Raw genomic sequence first — 13,622 nt, forward strand, 5'->3', positions numbered from 1 at the left:
GATCCAGATGTGTAGGCATCCAACAACTGGACAAAAGTGAGATGTTGAGGGAGGAGTCAAATGAAAAGGTTTGAACAAAACACGTCTCAAACAAGGTTAAAAAAAAAAATCATTAGAAACCCCGTCTCAAACGAGGTCTGGTACTATCCCTCCCCCTGTCATTGGACCGACTGCCTGCCAATTCAACACACTAGGGCGTGTATTATCCTCTGCTGCTCTTCGCTGGGTGAGGTATGTTGTGATTGCAGTCCAGCTCGAGCGTGCGTGGGTCTCTGTCATGACAAGGGGCGCTCTTTCGCAGCTTTCGCGCTCTGGGAATACAAGCCTTTTTGGAAAAAATAACTAATCCTGTCTTTACGCTTCTGTAACACTGGTCTCTGTCCTGCTAGAATCAAATTATTGACAACGAAACAAGATAGCCAAAACGAAAGAAAAAGGTAAGAATAATACTACGGCACCTTTTATCAAGCGTTGATTATTTGATTCCTCTGTGTAGTGCTAGGGCAAAAACCAAAACGGGTAGGTGGTATAAACTGGCCAAACATGTTATGAATGGTAGGACTTCCTATAAGTACCTACTTAGAACTAGAATACGACATCGTTTTGTTTTAAATAGCCCAATGTCCTCTATGTAGATACTGGGGACAAACTTGTGGCACCACAAAATACTCCGAATGCGCAAGTTAAATGTAGGTGCAGCCACGGAGACAGTCGGCTACTGAAGGAGTTAGTTATTTGAATCAGCTGGTTCGTGCTAGGGCAAAACCAAAACGTCCACCCAGGAAGGGCCCCAAGACCGAGATTGGGAAACCGTGTCCTAAACCATCCGCTGCAGCTCGATCATCTTTTCAGCTAAATGCACGCGAAAAGAGCTTTTGTCAACAAGTAAATATGGCAAAAATAGTATACTAGGAATACTCTATTCGTCTTTGGATAGGCTATATGACTGTGTTTTGTCGTTGTGCAGACAGACGTCTGTTTGTATTTGTGTAGGCTATAGTTTACATACATTAAAACGAGACTTTAATGGTCTATATAATAGACCTGCAACCATACATGTCTTTCAAACACTGTTATATAATCTCACTGGGTCATTTGAACAAGATGAATACAAGATCGCGTTTGTAGACAATTGTTGCCACATAAAGAGTAAGTTGAAATGCATAGCTGCGTGCGCCAAGATGTATCTAGTTGGGTAATTTCTAAGATTTCGCAGTCCTTTGTGTGGCGTGACAAACTTGTTGTTGTAGGCCTAGATTTACCTTACTTGGTTCACCATCTTTATATTATAGAGCAATGTCTTGTCATTTTGACAGCTGCTTAGTTAAAATGCGCATTGGGTGATTTTAGTAGTGGATGACTTTGAATTTTCCACAACAACTGCAGCCCGTGACCTGCTAGTTATCTGTCCTATGCAATGAAACAAATGATGATGCCGTTGTATGTTTAGGCTGATTTAACTTGATTCTTAAATTGTTTTATGTTTTTTTGAGTTTATGCACATATTTATAGCCTGAAAATACAGCTAGAGGATATCAATAACAGTGATTCGAGTTACATGTTGATATTAGTTTTTTCATGCAGTTTTTAATGCGTTTTGGTAAACACAAGCCAAAATATATTAGTCAATATTGTGTCGAAGTAGCGAGAATAATGTCCATTAGTTCCGGATGGGAGGACATTGAAGGTACAGGTCTGGGTGACAGTCTGTGTGTAGCCTACAGACTTGGATTGAGACAAAAATAAGCTATCTTTTTATGCTCTTTAGAACCACTCTCCGCTATGCCCAACAGAGAGAAGCTTTTAGTAGGCTTATATCTGCAAGTCAAATATCTTGACCAAAGTGTGGCATGAGGTACGTGTGTGGGGGTGGGGTGGGGGGACAAGCTAATCTAACTTGATTGATAGCCTGAAATGGCTTGCTAGCTAGTTATGAGATTGGGAGTCTATCTAGCTGGCTAACTAAAGCCAACATCATAAAATTGCTAGGTGGCTAGTATTATCAATCAAATGTATTTATAAAGCCCTTTTTACATCAGCAGATATCACAAAGTGCTATATAGAAACCCAGCCTGAAACCCCAAACAGCAAGCAATGCAGATGTAGAAGCAGACAAACAGAACATTTTTGTTTTTATTTATTCATGAAGAAGAAATCACTAGGCTACATAGCTTGATCACGTTCATTTATAAACATACCTCCTGCCCAACACCATCAGCTAAAATCAAATCAAACGCTATGTGTCACTCTACACTCTCCTCCTCCACTGACGATACTCCACGCACTAGAATATAGTGGCCTGCCTTGCTTTTCTCTGTGCACTTGGGAAGGGACCACTTACTAGGGAGAATTATGGGGGTGGGGGGGCGTACTCTTTGCCTAGTCCAGTCAGTGTGTCCCCTCTGCAAAATACTGCTGACAGATCTTTTTATAAATAATTCTGATAAAACATGGGCTTAAAAATTAAGATTACTAATTAATTTAACATCTGAAACATCTCACAACACGACATCTGAGGGGGCACGTGCCTTTGTGCCCCCTATGGGTATGACGCCACTGGCAGCATGCACAACTAACATAAAGACACATCTTTATTGCCACTGTGTTTCCCCTCCATAATAGTTTTGGTGATGTGGATGTGTGATAACTGCATCTATATTCCAAGGTTTTAGAAGAAATTTAAATATTCATGTTAATTTGGTGCAAAACTCACCAGCTCTAGGGTATCATTATCTTACAGTACAAACAAGGTTGTTTTTCTCCTTTTTAAATGTTTCTTGCTGCAGACATTTTATTAAAAACAATATTCACCCCCATCTTTTACATGTTAAAACTGGTGCTTGTCGTCAGGGCTAGGCTGCTCTGTCAGAGAAAATGACAATACTGTTATACATTAGGTGGTTTAGATGTCATAGCCTAATCAACAAGTGGTGATATTGCTTCCCTTCAACAAGAGTTGGAATATCCTACTGGTTTGTTGCTTTTTCTGGATTTATCATTTTTGAATAATATGTTTATATTATTTGTAACTCCTACCCAACCAGTATGCCCTCTCTCAACTCTTTTTACCTTGCTCACTCTCTTTTGCTCTCTCTCTCTCTCTCTCTCATTTCATACCTCCAGAAACACACATCTCCACTTTCTTATTACCCAACCCCATTCAATAAGTAACTCGGGTCTTTCTTATTACCCAACCCCATTCAATAAGTAACTCAGGTCTTTCTTATTACCCAACCCCATTCAATAAGTAACTCAGGTCTTTCTTATTACCCAACCCCATTCAATAAGTAACTCAGGTCTTTCTTATTACCCAACCCCATTCAATAAGTAACTCAGGTCTTTCTTATTACCCAACCCCATTCAATAAGTAACTCAGGTCTTTCTTATTACCCAACCCCATTCAATAAGTAACTCAGGTCTTGCAGGCTGGTGGGTGATGGCTGTAAATGACTGGAGCTGAGAGAGGCGAGTGTCAGCAGCCCGCTCCCTCTCCGTCGGCTCCCAAATTGCATGTTGTCCGGCTCTCATTTCAGCCCTGAATGAGCCGGCGCTCGGTTAGCATGGCTAATGGTGCATTTAGACCACGGTGTAATTTTATTTCCTATTTCCGATGGCGCTGTAGTTTTTGTATTAAATGACGGGAGGTCTGCTGTAGGGCTTTGACGTGTGGATGGCTGTGTCTCCTTAATGGTCCGCGGGGTAATGAGGGCAGAAATAGGCTCTGTCCCAGGGGCCCAGAACTATGGTCCTGTGGGACGTACAGTACAGCCTATACCTCCCAGCCCACGGTCACCCCTGTGCAGTGGCGGTTCTAGACCATTTCAACTGGGGGGGCCAAGCTGGGGCCAGTTGTACTGTTAGAGGGGCCAGTTACATTAGCCGTTATTGTTGTCATATCGTTTTCTTCACTGCATTGCAGGCATTAGCAGGCAAAAGACCATGTTCATAATCATTAGTGTTCCACGTTGCCACTGTCTAATAACGGATGTAAAAAAAGAATGATAGTAAAAATTACTTATGTAAAAATTATTTCATACTCCACATTTAGGGTGGCCACAAGGGGGTCCAAAATTGTTGTCACAGGGGCACTGCCCCCCCCGAACCGCCCCTGTTATGCAGATATTCCCTCATCCAACTCTGCTGCCTCTCCAACTGTTCCAACAGTTGGAGAACTGGCTTCAGAACTGGCCCAGACTCAAGTTACTGTACTGTAGAGAAGCAACTGTCTTTTGAGTCAACTGTCTTCCGCAGAAGACTGTGGTACCATTATACTATCCATAATAATATATTGAATGGTTTCGGTTAGGATCCTGATAGAGCCCAGACGTCCTGGCACATATCAATTGCAGTGGTTGAATTACTGCAATCTGCCCCTTCTGTGTTGATAACATCCATTTTGAGATCAATATGACGTTTATAGTATCTTTTTTTTTTAAAGCATTGTAAGTGTGGAGTATTGACAGTTACCATTTGTCTGAGGTGACTCTGAAGTACTACCTACGGCACTGGAGGGCTGCTGGAGTTTAAAAAATGGGCAGTGTGACTGTGTTTGGCTTGAAGAAGCAACAGTTAATCTTCGCCTCCCACCCCCAGCATATGGGACTTTGTTTGGCCCTGCACCGGAGTGAAGCACTGGACTGTGGCACCTCATATTTCATATTGATGGTAGTTTGTTACCAATGGCAACTGGGCAGCCAATGGGGACCCCATATCTGGCTTAGGTGGGAGTGGAAAGGGGGGGGAAGTAAGGAAAGGAGGGTTTTGCAAGGCCGTGCAGTCTTCCACCCTCCCTGTCTGCCTGCCTCGGTTCAGCGACAGGTTCCTGAACCCTGGGGAGTGAATTATTACCTGTCAGCCCCAGAGCCTCCCCATCATCCATAACCCAAGGCTGACACGGGACAGGCCTGTCCCAGCTATCTGCTGAGACCACCAGGCCTTGGCCTTCAGGTCTGGCCCCTCCAATGGACAGTGGGAGAAAATCACATTAACATGTTGCATTAAAAATGGTGGGTTGAGGAAAGCCTCGTGGCTTTGCCATGGCAGCTGAAGGGGGTCTTCAATCATTGTCCGGGACCAGTAGGGGGAATGTACTTTACTGTATTTTAGCTGTTTGCTCTTCACAATGCAGGAACTTGTTTTACTGAGTCCTCATTACAATGCTAAGCTTCACTGTATTTGGTCATCATAGATTTTTCATGATTTATTGGATTTTCTAGTATTGGTTTGAATATCACCTCTTTTCATTTATTTTTTTGTATATCTGTGTTCATTTCAGCACACCAGGACCTTGGTGCCCAAAATAAATGTCTGATTTAATTGACTGTGTTCAATATTGACACTGTTTTATCCTATTAGCCCCATCAGTAGCAGTCATTTAAATAGAGTCCTTGACAGGGCAGTAATTAGCTCTGATTCTAAAAACAGGCGAGTGATGGCTGCCCTCCTGTCACACCGCCGCGGTTAGCACAGTAAGGGTAATTATCCCAGAGCTGATGAGTGCGTGAATTTGGGAGGAAAAAGAGCGGAGTTCAACCAGAGGGTAGAATGGAAAAAAATGAAAAAGGTTTGCAGACCACACTCTGGACAAGTGACAGGCCTCAGTTCTCCTTTCCAGACTGGCTGTCTTCTTGTGGTTTTATAAAGTGTTTTTTTAGCAGTGTTAACCCCTTGTCAAACATGGTCTTAGGCTGCTCAGCTAACCCGCTGCAGCCACGGGCCGAGAATGCTGGGTAACTGTCTGGTTAAGCGCCATGAACTGAAGTGGAAGGGTTCCAGCAATTACAGGGGCAGTATAACCTGTGTCAGCAGATAGTATCATATTTATGTATTCAGGTCAGTAAAGGTTTACCAACCCTTAAAGTCTTTGTATGTGAACGTGTTTTCATCCTACTTTATTTGTGTTATATTAGTATGTAAATCCTGCTGTCTGAGTGGCTTGTCTATGTTTGTTTGTAATTGGGTGATTTGGGAAGGTGCTTCAATCTGCATTTGAGTAATCCTTTTACATTTCACGACCTTTTTTTTTGTCTTCCTCAAAAGAGATTGGCCACACACATACACGGCTGTTTGATTAGTGTGATGGGAAGTTTGTGCTCAGTACCCTCAGGGCTGGTAAGGGAGAAGAGTTTTGGGCAAGAAATACATCCTGTTGAGATGAAACTTATTTCCCTTTCATGCATATTTCATCTAAGGAGGTAGCTACCTCATTTGCACATTGAGTCTCATCACTGAGGATTACTGAGCGATGACTAAGACCGTTGCCTTTTTTTAAACTCACATTTAACTGTGACACCCACAATCCCCCAGAGCCCCCAATGAACCATAACAAACACAAGGGCCTATATGCAATATTCAGGCATTGAGATACTATTATATACATACAGTACCAATAGGTATCAGTAAACTTGAATGAAAAGATTTTCCCATTGGCTACTTAATGCAGGAAGCAATATATATTTTGCCACAATCTTGTTACTCTACTGCTCATCTTCTCATAGAATGCAAGTTAACGAAACAAGCCCTCCTGTAAATTGCTGCTGGCCGCACACACATTGATTGGCGCAGTCCTAGAGGGGATAAAGGTGCAGTGGTTTTTGTTCCAAATTATCTCTTAATCACTTCATAATGAGGGTAGCCTCCCTCCATCCTGCCTCATTGATTAGCTGCCCATGTTGAAACTGAAGCAATCCGTCCCTTCACGTCACTGAATGTTTACTTTCCATTCACTGGTGGTTTTACTTAGCTGTATCCAAAATCCTTATAAAGGGTTTATTAAGTTGATTTTGTTTCTGGTGGCGCATTCATACAGTATTTGTATAGTCTATTTTTGTGATCATGAAATGGATTTCACTATAGCTGAAAACCATCTAGTTCCTGCATGATTTCAAAATATATGTTTTTATTTTTAGGCTAGAATTAAAGTACAAAACCAAATATACTAACCACATTCCAGGAATTTAAATGTGGGTGCATGCTGGAGCTTGTTATTCTTGGAAATCGACCCACAATTTCTTAGCATGCAGGAAAGATCTGTTCCGCAGAGAGAAAATGTGTGAGAGGAGGACATTAGTGAAAGAGGGAGAGCGAGAGACATTGGGAAATAGGCAGAGTAAGTAGGAGAATAACATCGACAAAAATGTAATTTGATCATCTTAACATCCATCCTTCATGCCATATATGTAATCCTTATGCATTTAGGGCCCGATTCAGACTTAGGAAATGTATGCCTTTCTTATGCACGCCTTTACTAGGCACTTCTCAGTAGTTGGTATTCAGACTTATCTTATGCAGGTGCGTAACGGGCTTATCAGGTGTGATTCCCTTGCAGGCGCTGAATAAATTTAATTCAAACCCTCCCACTTGCTGGCCAACAGATTTTCTTGTGGAGTTTTCATTCAATAGCGTTTTCAGTACATTTATCTGAAATCATCCCTTTAAGTACTTTAACTTTTTAATTTAATTTTCTTGACAGACTCACTAGAACATACACTGAGTGTGCAAAACATTGTACATGTGTACATGCTCTTTCCGTGGCATAGACTGACCAGTGAATCCAGTTGAAAGCTATGATCCTTTATTGATGTCATCTGTTAAATCTACTTCAACAAAGGAGGCTGACACAAAATGTGCAGAGCAACAGATGGGCTACAGCTAGTCAACTAACAGTCCAGTACAACATTGGTGCCCAAAGACCTATAAAAGAATGCACAACTCATTGTACCTTGACACAAATGGGGTATGGATGTCCATGACCTTAGAGTTCCACTTCATTCGGCAAAAAACAAAGTGGGATAAATGGAGAAAACACTGGAGAATCAGAAAAACATTGCCTGGTCTGATGAATCCTGGTTCCTGCTGTTTCACACTGACAGGAGGACTAGGGTATGGAGAACCACATGAGTACATGCATCCATCATGCAGTGTGTCAACATTGCAGGGTGGTGGTGTGATGTGAGGTGTGTTTTCATGGCACATATTGGGCCCCTTGATAAAAGTGGAGCCACAGGATATCTGCACGTCATTGCCAATCAGGTGCATCCCTTCATATTTTTTCAGCACGTTAATGCCTCATGCCACAAGGCTTGTTCAGGAATGGTTCCAAGAACATGACGGTCAATTCAGTTTACTGCAATGGCCGCCCAGTCACCAGATCTCAATCCAATAGAGCATCTGTGGGATGAGATGGAATGATCTATTCAGAGTAGAGATCCACTACCAGACAACTTGACACAACTGTGGAAAGCATTGTAGTCAACAGCGGTTTGATTCATCATGAATATTTCCATGTTCAATTCATGAAATATTGGAAGGTGAGAAAAGGGTACAATAGGGTGTTGAACAGCAGTCCTATCAATATACCTTAATAATCCTCACTAATCCCGGAACTGTGATGACAACGATCCCGTCGTCATGAACCGTGCTCCAGGTTTAAACTGCTATTGCCGTGACTTTGCTTTCATTAATCTAATGACTGTTATTTATTTAATCAACTAACAACGTTTAATTGTCAACCCAGCAGTTCCCTCTTCCCCGTTGCAGGTGGGAGAGGTTCTGGTTGTTGTCAACCATTGCCAAGCTGATCTGAGCCATTTGATCCTCACAGGACACTATGTATGGTCTGTGCTCCATAATGATTCAAATAGGCTACATGTCCCAAATGATGGAACAACTTGTAATATGTTAGCCTAATGTAAAACACTATTGACCTTTAGGAACAACCCCACGGATTTGACAGACAAAAGAAAGGTAAACTAACAATGTAATGGAACGATGCAAAATGTGTCATATTTGGATAAAATGTATCAAAAATAAAACACAATCATGATTAGAGAAGTATTCAACCCTCTGAGTCAATACAAGTTAGAATCACCTTTCGCAGCGATTACAGCTGTGAGTCTTTCTGGGTAAGTCTCTAAGAGCTTTGCACACCTGGATTTGTTGTTGATCATTGCCAGACAGCAATTTTCACGACTTGCCATAGATTTTCAAGCCATTTTTAAGTCAACGGTAACTAGGCCACAAAGGAGCATTCAATGTCGTCTTGGTAAGCAACTCCAGTGTATATTTGTTCATGTGTTTTAGGTTATTGTTCTGCTGAAAGGTGAATGTGTCTCCCAATGTCTGTTGGAAAGCAGACTGAACCAGGTTTTCCTCTAGGAAATGGCCTGTTTGGCTCTATTCCGTTTCTTTTTATCCTAAAAAAAACTCCTTAGTCCTTGTCAATGACAAGCATACCCATAACATGATGCAGCCACCACCATGGTTAAATATATGAAGAGTGGTATTCACTGGCGTGTTGTTTGGATTTGCCCCAAACATAATGCACTGTATTCAGGACATTTTTTGCAGTTCTACTTTAGTGCCTTATTGCAAACATGATACATGTTATGGAATGTTTGTTCTATACAGGCTTCCTTTTTTTTCACTCTGTCATTTAGTTTAGTATTGTGTAGTAACTATGTTTTTGATCCATCCTTAGAGTTTAATGGCTGTGACAGGAGAAAACTAACTGTTTTAAAGTCAGCATTGGCCTCATGGTGAAATCCCTGAGCGGTTTCCTTCCTCTCCGGAAACTGAGTTAGGAAGAACGCCTGTATCTTTTTAGTGACTGGGTGTATTGATACACCATCCAAAGTGTAATTAATAACTTAAACATGATCAAAGGGGATATTCAGTGTCTGCATTTTATTGTTACCCATCTACCAATAGGTCCCTTTCTTTGTGAAGCATTGGAAAACCTCCCTGGTCTTTGTGGTTGAATCTGTTTTTGAAATTCACTGCTCGACTGAGGGAGCTTACAATTTTCTGTATGTGTGTGGGGTACAGAGATGAGGAGGTCATTCAAAAATCATGTTAAACACTATTATTGTCCATGCAACTTATGTGACTTGTTAAGAAACTTTTTTTCTCCTCAACTTATTTAGGCTTGCCATAAGAAAGGGGTTGAATACTTATCGACTCAAGATATTTCCATTTTTAATACATTTCTAAAAACATAATTCCACGTTGACGTTCTGGGGTATTGTGTGACATCTCAATTTAATCCATTTAAAATTCAGGCTGTAACACAACAAAATTTACAAAAAGTCAAGGGGTGGTGTGAATACTTTCTGAAGACACTGTAGGCCTATTTCTCTGGGTATTACTGATGGTGGCTACTGATAGTGGAGAATATTCAATATGATAGACATTGTGGAGAAAAAAAAGAAAATGTCCGGCCATATAATTAAATAATTCTCGAGTGCATACATCAACTCGGTAGGTTCGCCGCTACTGTCAGTGTATACGGGTTTTCATAGGCTACAGCCTCGGCTTGGGTTTCCAAATTTCAGACCCACAAATTATGAAGCCTTAGGCCTACAATTAGAATTCTGAATAACGGCAAAGCTATTTTATACTTCACCGTGGAAAAGAGTAGGAAATACCTGTCATGTTGACATGCTTTTTAGTTTGCAGAAATATGACTGGTTTTACATTTGTCTCCAGCGATCATAAGGTAAAACAGATTTTAAACAATTGCCATTTATATTTACAATTCCCTTATCCAAACGGATTACACAAATAGCTCTGTAAATGTGTAAATTACAGTGCATGGAGAATAGTGTTTATTTCTATTCGAAAAAAGAAAGATGTTGTTGCACTTGGAACCGACAGGTTGCTTGACCTTATTCATCGTTTCATTTTGCGTGAAGGTGTTGGAATTATGACGGAATGAAGTCAACCTCAGAATACACCTCTGCCACAACCTTCCTTTCTTGGATCTCTACCCCAAACGAATAGTATGCTATTCTCATGCGTAACATTAGAATACGCAAATAGAGAAAAGCGCATAAAAAGAAAATGACGTCCCTTTTTACGCACGCTTAACTTTGGTCGAAATTCCCCCTATTAGTTTTTGTTTGTGTTCTTAAAATCTGTGGCACAGTTATTGTATCTGTTGTCACAGATATAGCCTATACCGTAAAGCAATAACCTCATGGGGGAAAAAAATCTATTTAGAGTTTAGCTACTGCAGAACTTATTCTGAGTCATGATCATGTCTCAAAGTAGCTTATTGCAGTTTTTGGAAATTAGGATTTTTATGGGCACGACACGTGAAATGAAGCAGGAAATTAAAAACCTAAGATTGTTTTTCCCGCTTAAAGCCGCTGCTTCATGCAGTAATGCCTCATCATACCCGATTCAGGCTCAGCACGCACTCAAAAGGTGACTGGTATTCATTTACACAAAGTGTTATGATTAAACCTCTTAGGTTTAGAATGGTATCATGCAACTATAGAAAAAGACATATATATTAGTCTGTCACACATTGGTGTTAAATGACATGCATACTGCCAATTGGGTTTTTATTAGCTTGTTCAAAACCCTACATCGAATTTCCCAACTATGCATAAATAGCTGTCTTGTTCGACCTTGTTACTGGAAACTTGGCCGGGTTCTATCAAGACTTGGCGTGTACTGTACATATATGCACTTAGGGAAGGGATGACAATGGATCGCATTCAAGTGTCTGCTAGTCTTTGCTTTGTTTAACATCTGTGTGTGTGTATATATGCATGTGTTGGTGTATGTGCTGGTTTTTACAGTATATGTCTACATCTCTGGGTGGTGATAATGCTATCAGTCGTTTGGTTTGGACGAGGTGCAAGATTAGTTCAGTAACAGGGTTATTTTTAAACCCGGTCTGTGGGGGTAGAGGTCCAGGGGGTTAGTGTCATATAATTCTACCCTGGGCACCAGGCCAGGCTACGTACCCCCCTCACTTCAATCATCCCATTCCACGGGTGTACCAGTTAACCATGTGGGGACTCATCCACGCAGCTGTGTGTGTGTGGTGGGTATTTGTGTGTTATACCGGCTGTTCCGATGTTTACCATGTGTTTCGTCTTTTACACAGATACAGTAAACATATTTGTGTTGACGCACACAAACACACTCCTACAGGTTTTCTTTCTCCTGCCCAGTGCCTCCAAGGCGGCTTCATTTGATTGTCCTTTATTGCTTTCCCACATTATCTCTCTGCCTCGACAGTCTCTCCCTGAGGGGTGATCACTGGTGACTGACGGTATGAAAGACAACTCAAGGTAAACAAGTCTGCTACTGCAGAGGCTGATACTGCTTTACTGCCTCGTCTCAGAGAGAGGAGTGAGAGAGGTACAGTAAACCGGGTATATCTTTAGTCACCTAATTTGAAAGGACCCAAATAGACACAGCGGAAATGACCCCTACCTCCCACTGTCACTGTCACTCTAAACATGGTTTCATTACCTACTACTATAATCACAGTCAGTGTCCGTGACCGCTAGATGGGCACCAAAAAAAGGTTCCAACAAACAGTATCTCAAGACGCTTGTCTGATTTGGAAAAAGTGCTAAGAAATGTCTGGTTAGATGTCCCCACACCACCACAATGAACTACACATCTCCCATAGTTTGACCCATTTTGTCTTTCCATTTTCTTATTCGGAACACTTCTGAGGTGCTAATGGAGTCGGTAAGAGACTGACTGAGCTCTGAGGAACATATATCGGACACTCAGGTCAGTGATTGCATTGAGGCGACCATTCACACAGAAGACCTTTTTAATTATGTTCTTTTAATTAACCAGCTAGCATTATGTCTATGTCCATTTGTCTACCCGCTCGCCTTGGCAGACTAGGCTGAAATACGCAGGCATTGTGTTCACTTGGCTTCCGAGGTCCCTGCCGCCTCCGATATTTTCCATTCAGTCAAATATTTTTTTCCTTCTCTTTTTAGATTAGCATTATAATACCCCACGGGAAGAGGATGGTGAGGTGTCAGCACAGGGTTGCTAATCACATTAACCCTGTGCACCGCCTGGTTATTATTATACTAAATGCACCATTGGTTAAACTAACAGTCTGAATTCCGGCATTATTCTCCAATATCAATGGGGTAAGAAAGGGGGAAGGAGCACAATGGCAAATTGTGGGCTATGTCTTGCTCCCCGGTGTCCACACTATTGTTCCATGGATCTTTCCCCAGTGTAATTATGCTATGCTAATACCCTCCCCTTGGTCCCCAGTTATACCAGCAGCAGGGTTGTTCAGCCTTCATGTTTAGACTGTGCTGTGTCACGTTGTTGTAGATAAAAAAATGTAAATGATAGTAATTGTCCTCCAGTGCCTGCCCTGAAACATGAGCATATCCTGGACTGTTTCTCAGACACTCTCTGTGGGGGTTTGATGGGAAAATCATTGGTTGAGCTTGTCGCCATGGTTTCAGGGTCAGGTGTGGGTCAGACCACCTTGAACTCCTCCGCTGGATTGATTGTGTTGGCCATGACAGGGTTAGACCGCTGCTCCTCCCCTTGACACGAGGACTTTGTTAAAACCTGACACAGACAGCACAGACAAACCCCTGTCATGGTCTGAGGAGAGCCGGGTGAGGTCAGGGGTCAGGAGTTAAGGTGGAGTTGTGGCTTGACCTGAATACTGATTGATTTTCTTTGGCTATCTGGGGAAGGGGGCCTTGTTGGGGGGGGGGGGGGGAGGTCAAGTCATTTACCTTACCCACTGTTAAGACGTAGAGTATGGGAATGTGGTGAAGGAATGGTGAGAGACGAGTAGTCACAACATGCCTCTCCCTTCTGCTGGACTGTTT

The 13,622-nt window shown here is 41.9% G+C and overlaps 1 protein-coding gene across 3 annotated transcripts in view; it reads left to right on the plus strand.

Annotated features, from left to right (window-relative positions):
- The first annotated feature begins 216 nt into the window (after nucleotides 1–216).
- The window catches only part of sema6cb (semaphorin 6Cb), a 123,892-nt gene continuing 110,486 nt past the window's right edge, over nucleotides 217–13,622 (plus strand). For all 3 annotated transcript variants that reach the window (XM_014200833.2, XM_014200832.2, XM_014200836.2), the window contains exon 1: nucleotides 217–437. The gene's annotated coding sequence lies outside the window, so the exon portion shown is untranslated. The remainder of the gene's footprint in view (nucleotides 438–13,622) is intronic.

Source organism: Salmo salar, chromosome ssa05 (genome assembly GCF_905237065.1).
Source record: "Salmo salar chromosome ssa05, Ssal_v3.1, whole genome shotgun sequence".
Classification (NCBI taxonomy): domain Eukaryota; kingdom Metazoa; phylum Chordata; class Actinopteri; order Salmoniformes; family Salmonidae; genus Salmo; species Salmo salar.